Genomic DNA, 9,770 nt, shown 5'->3' with positions numbered 1-9,770 from the left:
TTTGTTGTAATAAAAATGCTCTTGTTTTAATTTGCATATCATTTGGTTACTAATAAAGTTGAAGTTGGATCTCTTTTCACATGTTAATTTGAAGAATTGCAAATGACTGCCACAAATAAAATGAACAGATTTCTGAACCGAGGAGTGAAACCAAATAGTTAACATCCATAAAGCTAAAATATATTGAGGTTCCAGCCAAAAATTGAACAAATGTTTACTATTTTAAATTTGTTAATATTCAAAGACAAAAACAAATTTCAAAGCTTAACTTCTGAGTCCAAAATTCAGAGTTGGGCATTTTGAAATACTTGGGTAGTTTCCTAGTACTTGTTACCAGTTTACTTCTCTGTTGATGTGGCTAAACTGAGTAGTCATATTCCGAAGAATAATCATATTATCATGAAGCAGAAAAAATTTTTTCCAAAGGAAAATGGAGTCAAGAATACTAAATTTTAGATTCACAATAAGAATATTTTCTGTTGAAGAAATTGTAGATAAAAGTTTTATAACTATTAGCACATAGCTAGAAGATCTAAATATCAACAAGAAAAGCCTATGTCTGATTGCATCCAGCTCTTGTTCGACAGTAAAATCCCCTTTAATGCCCAAATTGTGATCTTTAAATACCATTCTTCACAAAAATAAATTCCTTTTGAGAAACAGTTGATTTTAGGTCCACATCGGGACATTTACAAAATGAGTCAGACATGTTTTTGTGCCAGAAAGCAAGGAAATAATCAAACTCCAAAGAGGTCACGTCAAAAGTACACAGGAGCTAAACTGAAAAAGTTCCTGCTGGCAAAGTTCGGACAATTTGAGCAAAAAGGAGTGACATCAGTGCTTAAAACATAAATACATAAAAATTCAGTAGTTCATAACGATACTCAGGGAACATCTCATTGGTCACCATCTGAGTCTGCGAGAGCATCAACTCTTTACCCTCAAAATTAATAAAAAGAACACTACACTGAGATATCATCTCACCCCAACTAAAATGGCTTTTATCAAAAAGACAGGCAATAACGAATGCTGGTGAGATGTGGAGAAAGGGGAACCCTCATACGCTGATGGTGGGAATGTAAATTAGTGCAACCACTATGGAGAACAGCATGGAAGTTTCTCAAAAAACTAAAAATAGAACTACCATATGGTCCAGGAATTCCACCGCTAGGTATATATCCAAAAGAAGGAAATTTGGTATATCAAAAAAGATATCTGTACCCCACGTTTATTACAGCACTGTTCACAATAGCCAAGATTTGGAATCAACGTAAGTGTCCATCAGTGGATGGATGAAGAAATTGTGGTACATAAACACAATGGAATATTATATAGCCATAAAAAGAATGAAATCCTGCCATTTGCAACAACATAGATGGAACTGGAGAACATTCTGTCAAGTGAAATAAGCCAAGCATAGAAAGACAAATCTCACACCTTCTTACTCTTATGTGGGAGCTAAATATTAAAAACAATTGATTTTATGGAGACAGAGAGTAGAATGATGGTTACCAGAGGCTGGGAAGGGTATCAGGAAGAGGGAGATAAAGTAGGGATGGTTACAAAATGGTTACAAAATATACAGTTACAAAAATACAAAATGGTTACAAAAATACAGTTAGATAATTTAACAGAATGAACAATGTTTGATAGCACAACAAAGTGACTATAATCAACAAGAAGTTAGGGTATACTTTAAAAAAACTAAAAGAGTGGAGTTGGAATGTTCCTAACATAAAGAAATGACAAATCCTTGAGGAGATGGGTACCCTAATTGCCTTGATTTGATTAATTCACATTGTATGCCTGTATCAAAACATCACAAAAAAAATTAATAAAAAGAAAAGAATCAAGATTCTACCTTTCCTGAACATGCTGTGTTTCAGTTTATCCAAACACTTGACGAGGTCAAGTTCTTCACAGAATTCCAGCTAACAAACGCAGAAGGAATGATAGACTTAGAGAATCACCATTGTTCAATCTCAATGAGATAATGGATCTAGGATGATCAATGGTTGACAAACATTATAGTGGAGGGATCCAGCTGCCACCTTCTAATAACCCTGATCAATCTTAGCATCACTACTAGAGAGGTCTTGACATTGTACTTCAAGATATGATGCCATAGGAACTATAAAGCTCCACTACAAAGTATTCTTACCAATAAAATTGAACCTAAACCTAAATCAAGCTTTGAGCTCTCACATACCAGTTTATAGGAAATATGGGGAATAAAGAAATTACTCTAACACCATCATGAGGAAGCAATCAGTCGAATTCAGAATGTGGAGTACTCCGTAGTATAAAGGACTGATTTCTCCAACAAATCAATTGAATCAAAAAAAAGTGCAGAAGAGTATAGAGTAAAAGACATGCAGATATAACAACCAAATGCAATTTGGGAGCCTTGTTTGGGTCCTAGTTTGGACAAACCACCTGTAACCACTTGAGACTATCCCAGAATTTTAACATGAGCTGAGGACTAGCTGAAATTTTTTAAAATCACTGGTTAATTTTGTTTGGTAGGATCATGACACGGTAATTGCGTGGAGAGAAAAAATAGTCCTCATCAGTTAGAAATGCCCCTAAACTTCCCTCAAGGCCAACAGAGCCTCTTTAGAACACAGAAGAAAGCACCTGGGCTTCAAAACAGGCTGTTTCTTAACATGCAATTGTGCCTCACCAGAGACAGGAAAATTGGGGAGTGAAGACTATGATGCCAAAGTTGTGTTGGTGAATATGCGATTTTTGCCAACACGTCAATTGAGGTAATAATGATCAAGTTAAACGTTCTTACATTTAGGGAGAAAGCCTGAGAAATATATGACGACTTTAGGGGAAAACCTGTATGTCTACGCATTGAAGATTTCAGTGAGGTAGCGATTCTTAAAGCCGTTAATCTGGCCACTAAGTTTTCCATTATATTAAACTCTCTGGTGATGCTGTCAGTGCAGACGAAGATGCACCCCTCCGTATTGAATCCCCGGATCCGAGCTCTAGTGCTGATACACGTGTTCTCTACTGGCAGTGGGCGCCTCAAGGACCTGCAAGAAGCCTGAGCCCAGCATGTAAGGCTTCAAAGGACCAACTGTAGAGATTCAGATGTGCTAGTATTTCTGTTTGCATTACTCTTGGGCTTTTAATTTCATAATTATAAAATTTTATAACACCAACTCCATTTTTTCATAAGCCCTATTAAGTTCACTATATTGCCAACTGCAAGGGTTTTTTTTTTTTTAAAGGAATGCGATGTCATAGCAAAAATAACTGTACACCAAAGTTGAAATGTTGACCACTTATTAGAAACCTGATGTTGAACAAAGCACTAAACTTCTCTGGAGCTATCTATCTGGCTTTTTAAAAATTTCACAAATGGGAACTCCACCTATCTCAAAGGACTGTTCAGGTTGTATATATAAAACACCTGTCATCTAGCATGTTGGGGCACTGAAAACATAGTAGCTATTATTGTCCAAGGACAAGTGTTAGTTGTCTACCTTCTGCTGCTGAGCTAGACAGCTCAAAAATAACCAGGCTGACCAGTCTGCAGGTATTTTGACATGAACGCTCAGTGATTTATCCTACTCTTTCTTCTCCTGCTCTGCCAGAGCACATCAACACAACCAGTCTTTCACAGTTCCCTCCTCTGGTCTGTAGGTTAAACCCTAAATGGAGCCACGCCCGGAAACATCAGCCTGACATAGACAAACTGAGCTAAGTTCAGAAAACCATTAAGTTCCTGCCATTGCGGTGATAAGGGGGGTGAACATCTGGTATTTGGAGTAGTCCTGGGAGGCCACCAGCATCTTTTCCAGGCGTCCCATTGCCAGTGTGTGATAGACCAGGGCCCAGCACGTCTCCTTGCAGGAACCCCTGCTTCAGTGTCCGGTGGCCGGGGCCTCACATTCAGTCCCGTCCCCCGGGTGCCCTCCTCACTGCTTCTGGCTGCAAAATCTTGGTCAAAGGAAACCCCAAAGGGAATCCTACCCAGAGCAGATTTTTCTGCCTGCAAAGAGAGATATAAAAGGAACCCAGTGAGAAACTCTAAGAGTCCGTTAGTCCTTATCTGCTACAGCTGCCCATATACATTTAGTCAGACGTGAGGAGCGCTTACAATCCCAGCCCTGAATTGAAAGCAGAGCTGTGGATCACTGCTCATGGGAGCTCTCCTAAGGTTCAAGGGCAAACTGCTGGGAACCAGGTCCTGGGGCTTCCCTGGTGAGACGCTTCCGATTCACAGCCTGTCCTTCTTCCCTGGTCGCCTGGGAACTGACCCTCCTGCTTACTGCCACTGACACCTGCCGGCTCAGCCTCTTCAGACCGGGGCACCCCCGAGACTGCATCAGTACCAGAGCCCACTGAGGGCCCTTTTCAAGGTAATGGTATGATTCAGGAAGAGGGGGAGAAAGAAGCGGGTGAAGAAAATAGGAGAAAGAAAATAAAGGTGGGAATGAGGCTAAAGTAGGAAGAAACAGCAAAGAGCTTACTTGTGCCTGGGCTTCACATGCTGACATTACCATCATATACTTCCTGATTTAAAAAAATGTATCTAAAGGTACTTAGGAAAGAATTGCAGGATTATATCCTGAAAGGATTCTTAGTTTTGTTGCAGAAGTTTGGCCCTATAGGGGCTTTCGTTTCCCGTGAAAATGCATGAATTACGAGGATGAAAAGCTTTTGACCAACTAAGAGATCTTTAGGGTTATTTAGGTTTTAATAAACCTGCCTCACTCCGTATGTATTTTTTCAAGGGCAGTCGATCATCTAGACATTTAATGTTAATCAATGAAGTGACATTCAGTGCCACGTGTGTTGTCCGTGTACAAGTCGCTGTTGCCTACACAGAGCTTCCTTCCCAGTCCGAGTCATGCTCCTGTGGAAGGCACTCACGGAGCAGGCAGATCTCCAGTTGTTCCTTGCAAAGTGCTTCCAGATTTGTATCCTCAAAAAAAAAGTGTCTTGCTTGCAAGTAGTCTGAGAACAAGCTCCTACATGTTCTAGAAAGGCAGGCTCTGAGAACATAGAAGCAGTTTGCTTTTAAAAAAAAAAAAAAAAGGCAGGGGAGAAGAAAAACAGATGTCCAGTTGATTGGACAAACTAGTTCTAGGCAGAAAAAAATATGTGAATATGCGTTACAACTTGAAGGGGAAAGGCAGTTGTGAGATGGAGAAGATGATGAATGATGATGGCTGTGTTATGTGCTTTGCGGAAGGAGAATGTAGATGTTAGAGTTGGATCGTTTAAAAGTGCGTTGGTTTTCACCACTATTCTTGACAAGAGGAGGGGCAAAATAGGATGTCATAATTCACACAACAGCTTCGAAAAATAGATGAAACATGGACAAATAGAAGTTATAAGTGATACTTTTTATCCCGAATGTCTAGAGCCATCTGGGTGTTTTAAAGATACCTTCACAAAAACAAAACCTGAAAAGAACTACCACCAACTTACTAGGCTCTTCTTTCAAAAAAAATAAAGAGGATGGAGTAAAAGATTATTGCTTAGAGATTTGGATGACTTCCAAGAACATTCATTTTCCTAAAGTTAAAGCCAGCCCAATTTAAAAGTTTTATGAAAAGCTAAACTGGGGTGGTTTCTAAATAAAATCCAAGAAAATTTTCAAGTTGATTTTGTCTATTTGGAATTGTCAAAAATAAAGGAAGAGGGTGAACAACACATATATTGAGAATACTGCCAGACTTAAGTTTTCACGTCTATCAGAAGGATTATACCGAAGGAAAGGAAAGAGCCTTTCCTTCTTTATGCACGAGAACGTGTTCTGAAAACACAGACATCAGCTATTTATCCCAGAAAGCTTTCAAATTGATCTTTTGTGAGAACTTACGGTATCTAGTGTAAGTATAATGAATGCATTGGAAGTGTATAGTAATTATGTATGGTTGCATAAAAAATTACCCCCAAATTTAAGATCTTAAAACCACACTTATTATCTCACACAGTTTCTTGGGTCAGGAATCTAGGAGTGGCTTGGTCGGATGCCTCTGACTCAGGAGATTATTTTCAAGCTGTCACCTACAGCTGAAGTCTTCTGTGGCTTGACTAGGGAATTTGCTTCCAAGTTTACTCATGTGTTTGTTGACAGTCCTCACAGTTCCTCATCAGCTGAGATTCTCATTACATGGCAAGTGGCTTCCCTCTGAATGATGATAAGAGGTGAAGGCCACAATGTCTTTTATAACCTAATCTTGGAAGTGACATATTAATACCACCACTTCTGCCATGTTCTATTTGTCACACAGGTGAATTCTGGTAAAATGTGGGAAAGGACTATGCAGGGTATGAATTCCAGGAGAAGACTGTCTTGGTGGCTGGCTCCACAGTCTGCCCCTGGGCGCCAACGAATCAAGTCCCTCCCACATATAAAACACATTCACTCCATCCCAACACTTCTAAATTCTCATCCCGTTACAGCATCAGTTACAGCATCAGTTCAACGTCCAAGTCCAGAGTCTTATCATTTAAATCAGGTCCAGGTATACGTGGGGCTTCTCAGCTGTAATTTCTTTTCTTTCTTTCTTTTTTTTTGCTTTTTGAGATGGGGTCTCACTTTGTTGCCCAGGCCTGAGTGCAGCGGTACCATTATAGCTCACTGCAGCCTCAAACTCCTGGGCTCAAGCAATCCTACTTCCTCAGCTCCCAAGTAGCTGAGACTACAGGCACATACCACCACAACCAGCTAATTTTTTTTTTTATTATTCTAGAGACAGGGTCTTGCTATGTTGCCCAGACTGGTCTCTAACTCCTGGCCTCAAGCAATCCTTTTACCTTGTCCCAGGGATTATAGGTGTGAGCCACTACATCCAGCCCAAGGTGTAATTTCTTAAGTACAGTTCCTTTCAATCTAAAAACCTGTGAACCTAAGAGACAACACACACACACACACACACACACACACACAGAGCATACAGTGGTGGAATAGAATAGAATAAACACCATGTGCATCATTACTCAAAAGGGGAGAAATTGGAGGCACACAGAAGTCCTTATAGCAGCTCTGAAATCCACACAAATGTTGCAAATGCCTTAGGATTCAATCCTATTCCTACCCAGGAGTTATTCCCATCAGCTCTTGGCTATACTTTCTGAGTTATCGTTTCTTTTTCATGAAAATTAGTACATTTTTGCAGCTGAAAATTTTTCTCAACCTGTAGTTGAATGGAGGTGAAGTGAGTACAAAGGCCTATTCATTTTATACTGTCTCTGTCCCTTTGAGTGGGACAGAGTTGGCAATGTTTCTGCTGGTGTAATTCTTTTAAAAATTTTGTGAATCTCCTGTGAATTATATTGGGTCCATTCCATTACACAAAAATCACACCCACAAATCTCTTTGAGATAATTTCTTATCCACCTTGTGATTCTGCTGAAAGGCAATGCTCTTAAGCTTCTTAGAAGCCTTGTTTTTGAGAGGATCTCTGAGTCTGAACCTTAAAAACTTTAAAGGGCCTTTTGTGTGACTAAACTGGTACTCTGAGGTACCACTTTTGATCTTTCTGAGATCATAGCAAAGGATTTTATAGTCATACTCAGCCTCATCTTTAGATCATGTTTCCATGATGGGGCCTTGAACTAGACCTTTGCTCTGAAGCCATTTCTTAACTTTACCATTGTTCACCATCTGCAGAAGCCAGCAGTCTTTACAACTAGCAGGTTAGATCACCCAGTTCATTAGGTACATTTTCTACCTTCCACATCATTGCAGACAACAATATATTATTAACATTTCTGCCATATATACTGTCACTTCTGCCATCTTTTATTGGTCACGCTTAGACAAACTCAGGAACAATGTGAGAGAACGTGAATAACTGAAGTAGGGATATTGGAGGAGTTTTATAATTTGGGAGGCTATCACAGAGTATAATTGGTAAAAACACTTTTTTTAATCCCTTTCCTGATCCAATTGAAAAGTAGATGTAATGTAAGAATTAGGCAGAACTCAAAATATTAACTTAATTATTGATAGAAGCTAAATTGGAGAAGGTGGCTTAGAGGTGTAGCCACTGTGAGCTTTAATACTTGACCTCAGAATTCGACTTAACCCACCCAACTACAGAAAGAGCAGGACCTGTTGCCTCCCCTACATCCGCTTATCATATAGACAGCAAGACAAAGAGCACCTTTTCTGGGCTTAGGAGAAATCTAAGACAATGGGAGAACAACACTTAATCAGAGTGAGGAGTGGAAAAAGGACAGTAGTGTTCTTCCAACAATAATTCTTCCCCACAGACAGGAGGACAGGAAAGGGAGGCACCTACCATAATTCCTCTGGTGGGCTCAGTTGACAGGAGCTCAGAGAAGTTACAGGTGTCCTTGTGCAACACATCCAACGAAATCTGGCCTGCCCCTACTTCTTCAGATCAGAGAAAGTCGAACACACTTTTCAAACTTTAGTATGCTGATTGCTGGGCCCTAGCCCTGGAGAATTTGCATTCCTTTACAAGTTCCCAGATACTGCTGACGCAGCTGCTCTGAGAACCTCGTTTTGAGAACCACTGGTGTAATGTCGACCAAGTTCCTATGATGCACTGGGACTCCATATGCATCTCATTTTCTCATCTTCATAACAATGTAAGATAGATCTCATTGACTCTTCCCCTGCATTAGACAGACAAGGAGAGCAAGGCTCAGATGTGCAGTAATTGGGCCAAGTTTACATCCAGCTAGCCACACAAAGCCAATTTTCAAACCCAGGTCTGACTCTAAAGCCTGTGGTCTTTGCTCTCTGCCAGGTTGTCATCATTACTAAGAACTGAATAATGGTGGGGATCAGTGTATAGCCTGAGGCTAAACAGTAATTTCCTAGAATTGTTTTCTATTAACTCCACTTCTCATCTTCTTCACCCGTGGTCTCAAGCACAATTTGCTCCATTTTCATTTGTCAAAATTAATTGTATACCATGCATAATATATTCATCTTGGTCTTATGTCCAGCACGTTAGAAGTAGGTAGATATGTTTATCTTTAAGGAGGAAGATTAAGATTTCCAGTTTACAACGTGCTAGCATTCTAAAAGTCCCATTAAGGAAGTTAGCAAATGTTCGGCACAACAGATACCGGGCTGTTTTCCCTCCAGGTCTGCTCTCCGTCTTCTGCACCCTTCTCACTGCCCAGGAGGGGACTCTGAGAACTACACAGCAGGCTCCTTTGCAGTCTAGTTTCCTATTGGGTTCATCCTCCCCACTATTGAGCAGAGGGAGTAAAGAGACTTCCCCAACTCCTTTCCTGTAGGGTCGCCTCTGCTGACTACATTCTTCCAAGAAAAACACAGTCCCCTCAAGGCAGCTGCTTTGAATGATCTTTTCCCTCTAGGTTTCAGGAACTTCTCCCTCCCCTGTCCCCTCAGGCCCAGGCAATAGCCCTCAGAGTCCTGCACTATCCCTATGGTCTCCCTCACCCTAGCCACACCTCTGTAAACAATCTCCTTGAATTATCCTAACTTGAGTGTGCTGTTTCCTGCTGGGACTCTGAGTGAACATCTATTTAAGTGCAGTTTACAGTTTTGCTTTCTTGGAGCTAGCCCAGGTGCCTTAGCTTAGGGTTCATGTCATCCCCCCAGAAGTCAGTAACTTCCTGGGATTCCTGCTGCTGTCCAGATGGTCAGGGCCACACTATTATTCTTGGTGTAAAGGTCAAAATGCAATACCACCTTCTGGCCCTTGCATGTCATGCTCTATAGGTAGACCAAATGGCAAGAAGCAACTTGGAAGGTTCTTCTGGCAAAATTCTTACTATCAAAATTGCTGCTAAAT

Source organism: Propithecus coquereli, unplaced genomic scaffold, assembly GCF_000956105.1.
Source record: "Propithecus coquereli isolate 6110/MARCELLA unplaced genomic scaffold, Pcoq_1.0 Scaffold47, whole genome shotgun sequence".
Taxonomy (NCBI): domain Eukaryota; kingdom Metazoa; phylum Chordata; class Mammalia; order Primates; family Indriidae; genus Propithecus; species Propithecus coquereli.
The sequence above is the reverse complement of the archived record's forward strand: the minus strand, read 5'-3'. Positions refer to the sequence as shown.